Here is a 6,129-nt window from a genome sequence, read left to right on the forward strand (position 1 = left end):
GTGGATATTACCGGTTGCAGATCGTGTACAGTGTGTTACAGTGGATATTACCGTTTACAGATCGTGTACAGTGTGTTGCAGTGCATATTACCGTTATCAGATTGTGTACAGTGGATAGTACCATTTACAGATCGTGTACAGTGTGTTACCGTAGATAATACCGTTTGCAGATCGCGCACAGTGCGTTACAGTGGATATTACCGTTATCAGATCGCGTACAGTGTGTTACAGTGGATATTACCGTTTACAGATCGTGTCCAGTGTGTTGCAGTGGATATTACCGTTCACAGATCGTGTACAGTGAGTTACAGTGGATATTACCGTTTACATATCATGCACAGTGTGTTACAGTGGATACTACTGTTTACATATTGTGTACAGTGTGTTACAGTGTATATTACCGTTATCAGATCGTGTGCAGTGTGTTACAGTGGATATTACCATTTACAGATCTGTACAGTGTGTTAGTGGATATTACCGTTTGCAGATCGTGTACAGTGCGTTGCAGTGGATATTACCGTTTACAAATCGTGTACAGTGTGTTACAGTGTATATTACCGTTATCAGATCGTGTACAGTGTGTTACAGTGGATATTAGCATTTACAGATCTGTACAGTGTGTTAGTGGATATTACCGTTTGCAGATCGTGGTACAGTGTGTTGCAGTGGATAATACCGTTTACAAATAGTGTGCAGTGTGTCACTGGATATTACCGTTTACAGATCTGTACAGTGTGTTAGTGGATATTACCGTTTGCAGATCATGTACAGTGCATCGCAGTGGATATTACTGTTTACAAATCGTGCACAGTGTTTTACAGTGGATATTATGGTTTACAGATCGTGTACAGTGTGTTACAGTGCGTATTACCGTTCTGAGATCGTGTACAGTGTGTTACCGTGGATATTAGCGTTTACAGATCATGTACAGTGTGTTACAGTGGATATTACCATTATCAGAACATGTACAGTGTGTTGGTGGATATTACCGTTATCAGATAGTGTACAGTGTGTTACAGTGGATATTAGCGTTTACAGATCGTGTACAGTGTGTCACAGTGGATATTCCCGTTTACAGATCGTGTCCAGTGCGTTACAGTAGATATTACCGTTTACAGATCGTGTCCAGTGCGTTACAGTGGATATTACCGTTTACAGATCGTGTCCAGTACGTTACAGTGGATATTACCGTTTACAGATCGTGTACAGTGCGTTACAGTGGATATTCCTGTTTACAGATAGTGTACAGTGTGTTACAGTGGATATTACCGTTATCTGACCATGTACAGTATGTTCGTGGATATTACCGTTTACAGATCGTGTACTGTGTGCTACAGTGCATATTACCGTTTACAGATCGTGTACAGTGTGTTTCAGTGTGTATTACCGTTATCAGATCATGTACAGTGTGTTAGTGGATATTACCGTTTGCAGATCGTGTACAGTGTGTTAGTGGATATTACCGTTTGCAGATCGTGTACAGTGCGTTGCAGTGGATATTACCGTTTACAGATTGTGTACAGTGTGTTACAGTGTATATTACCGTTATCAGATCGTGTACAGTGTGTCACAGTGGATATTACCGTTTACAGATCTGTACAGTGTGTTAGTGGATATTACCGTTTGCAGAGCGTGTACAGTGCGTTGCAGTGGATATTACCATTTACAAACCGTGTACAGTGTGTTACAGTGGATATTACGGTTTACAGATCGTGTACAGTGTGTTACAGTGCATGTTACCTTTATGAGATCGTGTACAGTGTGTTACGGTGGATATTAGTGTTTACAGATCATGTACAGTGTGTTACAGTGGATAGTACCGTTTACAGATCGTGTACAGTGTGTCACAGTGGATATTACCGTTTACAGAGCGTGTACAGTGTGTTACAGTGGATATTACTGTTTACAGATCGTGTACAGTATGTTAAGTGGATACTACCGTTATCAGATCATGTACAGTGTGTTACGGTGGATAGTACCGTTTACAGATCGTGTACAGTGTGTTACAGTGGATATTACCGTTTACAGATAGTGTACAGTGCGTTACAGTGGATATTCCCATTTACAGATTGTGTACAGTGCGTCACAGTGGATATTACCGTTTACAGATTGTGTACAGTGTTACAGTGGATATTACCGTTTACAGATAGTGTCCAGTGCGTTACAGTGGATATTACCGTTTACAGATCGTGTACAGTGTGTTACAGTGGATATTACGGTTTAGAGATTGTGTACAGTGTGCTACAGTGCATATTACCGTTATGAGATCGTGTACAGTGTGTTGGAGTGGATATTACCGTTATCAGATCATGTACAGTGTGTTAGTGGATATTACCGTTTGCAGATCGTGTACAGTGTGTCACAGTGGATATTACCGTTTACAGATCTGTACAGTGTGTTAGTGGATATTACCGTTTGCAGAGCGTGTACAGTGCATTGCAGTGGATATTACCATTTCCAAACCATGTACAGTGTGTTACAGTGGATATTACGGATTACAGATCGTGTACAGTGTGTTACAGTGCATGTTTGCATTATGAGGTCGTGTACAGTGTGTTACAGTGGATATTAGCGTTTACAGATCATGTACAGTGTGTTACGGTGGATATTACCGTTATCAGATCGTGTACAGTGTGCTACAGTGCATATTACCGTTATGAGATCGTGTACAGTGTGTTGGAGTGGATATTACCGTTTACAGATAGTGTCCAGTGTGTTGCAGTGGATATTACCATTTACATTTCGTGTACAGTGTGTTACAGTGGATACTTCCGTTTACAGATGGTGTACAGTGTGTTACAGTGCATATTGCCGTTATCAGATCGTGTACAGTGTGTTACAGTGGATAGCACCGTTTACAGATCGTGTGCAGTGTGTTAGTGGATATTACCGTTTACAGATCGTGTACAGTGCATTACAGTGAATATTACCGTTTTCAGATTATGTACAGTGCATTACAGTGGATATTACCGTTTACAGATTGTGTACAGTGCGCTACAGTGTATATTTCCGTTTACAGATCGTGTACAGTGCATTACAATGGATATTACCGTTTTCAGATTGTGTACAGTGCGTTACAGTGGATATTACCGTTTACAGATCGTGTACAGTGTGTTACAGTGGATATTACGGTTTACAGATCGTGTACAGTGTGTTACAGTGCATGTTACCTTTATGAGATCGTGTACAGTGTGTTACGGTGGATATTAGTGTTTACAGATCATGTACAGTGTGTTACAGTGGATAGTGCCGTTTACAGATCGTGTACAGTGTGTCACAGTGGATATTACCGTTTACAGAGCGTGTACAGTGTGTTACAGTGGATATTACTGTTTACAGATCGTGTACAGTATGTTACAGTGGATACTACCGTTATCAGATCATGTACAGTGTGTTACGGTGGATAGTACCGTTTACAGATCGTGTACAGTGTGTTACAGTGGATATTACCGTTTACAGATAGTGTACAGTGCGTTACAGTGGATATTCCCATTTACAGATCGTGTACAGTGCGTCACAGTGGATATTACCGTTTACAGATTGTGTACAGTGTTACAGTGGATATTACCGTTTACAGATAGTGTCCAGTGCGTTACAGTGGATATTACCATTTACTGATCGTGTACAGTGTGTTACAGTGGATATTACGGTTTAGAGATTGTGTACAGTGTGCTACAGTGCATATTACCGTTATGAGATCGTGTACAGTGTGTTGGAGTGGATATTACCGTTATCAGATCATGTACAGTGTGTTAGTGGATATTACCGTTTGCAGATCGTGTACAGTGTGTCACAGTGGATATTACCGTTTACAGATCTGTACAGTGTGTTAGTGGATATTACCGTTTGCAGAGCGTGTACAGTGCATTGCAGTGGATATTACCATTTCCAAACCATGTACAGTGTGTTACAGTGGATATTACGGTTTACAGATCGTGTACAGTGTGTTACAGTGCATGTTTGCATTATGAGGTCGTGTACAGTGTGTTACAGTGGATATTAGCGTTTACAGATCATGTACAGTGTGTTACGGTGGATATTACCGTTATCAGATCGTGTACGGTGTGTTACAATGGATATTTGCCTTTACAGATCATGTACAGTGTGTTACAGTGGATACTACCATTATACGATCGTGTACAGTGTGTTACAGTGGATAGTACCGTTTACAGATCGTGTACAGTGTGTCACAGTGGATATTACCGTTTACAGATAGTGTACAGTGCGTTACAGTGGATATTACCGTTTACAGATCTTTTACAGTGCATTACAGTGGATATTACCGTGTACAGATCGTGTACAGTGTGTCACAGTGGATATTACGATTTAGAGATTGTGTACAGTGTCCTACAGTGCATAGTACCGTTATGAGATTGTGTACAGTGTGTTGGAGTGGATATTACCGTTATCAGATCATGTACAGTGTGTTAGTGGATATTACCGTTTACAGATCATGTACAGTGTGTTACAGTGCATATTACCGTTATCAGATCGTGTTCTGTGTTACAGTGGATATTAGCATTTACAGATCATGTACAGTGTACATTACCATTTGCAGATCGTGTACAGTGTGTTACAGTGCATATTACCATTATCAGATTGTGTACAGTGTGTTACTGTGAATATTAGCGTTTACAGATCATGTACAGTGTGTCACAGTGGATATTACCATTTGCAGATAGTGTACAGTGTGTTACAGTGGATACTCCCGTTTACAGATCGTGTGCAGTGTGCTAAAGTGAATATTCCCGTTTACAGATCGTGTACAGTGTGTTGCAGTGGATATTACCGTTTACAGATCGTGTCTAGTGTGTTGCAGTGGATATTACCGTTTACATTTCGTGTACAGTGTGTTACAGTGGATACTTCCGTTTACAGATGGTGTACAGTGTGTTACAGTGCATATTGTCGTTATCAGATCGTGTACAGTGTGTTACAGTGGATAGCACCGTTTACAGATCGTGTGCAGTGTGTTACAGTGGATATTACCGTTTACAGATCGTGTACAGTGCATTACAGTGAATATTACCGTTTTCAGATTATGTACAGTGCATTACAGTGGATATTACCGTTTACAGATTGTGTACAGTGCGCTACAGTGTATATTTCCGTTTACAGATCGTGTACAGTGCATTACAATGGATATTACCGTTTTCAGATTGTGTACAGTGCGTTACAGTGGATATTACCGTTTACAGATCGTGTACAGTGCGTTAGTGGATATTACCATTTACAGATCGTGTACAGTGCGTTACGGTGAATATTACCATTTACAGATCGTGGACAGTGCGTTACAGTGGATATTACCGTTTTGCAGATAGTGTACAGTGTGTTGCAGTGGATATTACCGTTTACAGATCGTGTACAGTGTGTTACAGTGGATATTAGCGTTTACAGATCATGTACAGTGTGTTACAGTGGATATTAGCGTTTACAGATCATGTACAGTGTGTTACCGTGGATATTACCGTTTACAGATCGTGTACAGTGTGTTACAGTGGGTATTACCGTTTACAGCTCGTGTACAGTGCGTTACAGTGGATATTACGGTTTGCAGATAGTTTACAGTGCGTTGCAGTGGATATTACCGTTTACAGATCGTGTACAGTGCGTTACAGTGGATATTACGGTTTGCAGATAGTTTACAGTGCGTTGCAGTGGATATTACCGTTTACAGATCATGTACAGTGTGTTACCGTGGATATTCCCGTTTACAGATCGTGTACAGTGTGTTACAGTGGGTATTACCGTTTACAGATCGTGTACAGTGCGTTACAGTGGATATTACCGTTTGCAGATAGTTTACAGTGCGTTGCAGTGGATATTACCGTTTACAGATCGTGTACAGTGCGTTACAGTGGATATTACCGTTTGCAGATAGTTTACAGTGCGTTGCAGTGGATATTACCGTTTACAGATCGTGTACAGTGCGTTGCAGTGGATATTACCGTTTGCGGATCGTGTACAGTGGTAAATCTTGGGTGGGTGTGTGGAACGTCCTCAGGTTTTGTATCTCACTGATTTGCCGCATCTGCATCAAAATACCGAACTCATCCACAACGTTTTGAAACATCGGGCTACATATTATTTGTTGCCCAATCAATCAACGGTGAATAATCACTTTTTAAA

The 6,129-nt window shown here is 40.8% G+C and overlaps 1 protein-coding gene across 5 annotated transcripts in view; it reads right to left on the bottom strand.

Annotated features, from left to right (window-relative positions):
- The window catches only part of LOC147030826 (centrosomal protein of 78 kDa-like), a 97,897-nt gene that overhangs the window by 34,931 nt on the left and 56,837 nt on the right, over positions 1-6,129 (bottom strand). Inside the window, exon 1 of one of the 5 annotated variants that reach the window (XM_085875336.1) lies at positions 5,949-6,031. The exons of the other annotated variants lie outside the window; for them this stretch is intronic. The gene's annotated coding sequence lies outside the window, so the exon portion shown is untranslated. Of the gene's footprint in view, positions 1-5,948; positions 6,032-6,129 lie in introns of those variants that run through there. 5 annotated transcript variants of the gene reach the window in all.

The sequence above is a fragment of the Eptatretus burgeri genome, chromosome 3 (genome assembly GCF_056783735.1).
Source record: "Eptatretus burgeri isolate ZD-2024b chromosome 3, Ebu_testis_v1, whole genome shotgun sequence".
Lineage (NCBI taxonomy): Eukaryota > Metazoa > Chordata > Myxini > Myxiniformes > Myxinidae > Eptatretus > Eptatretus burgeri.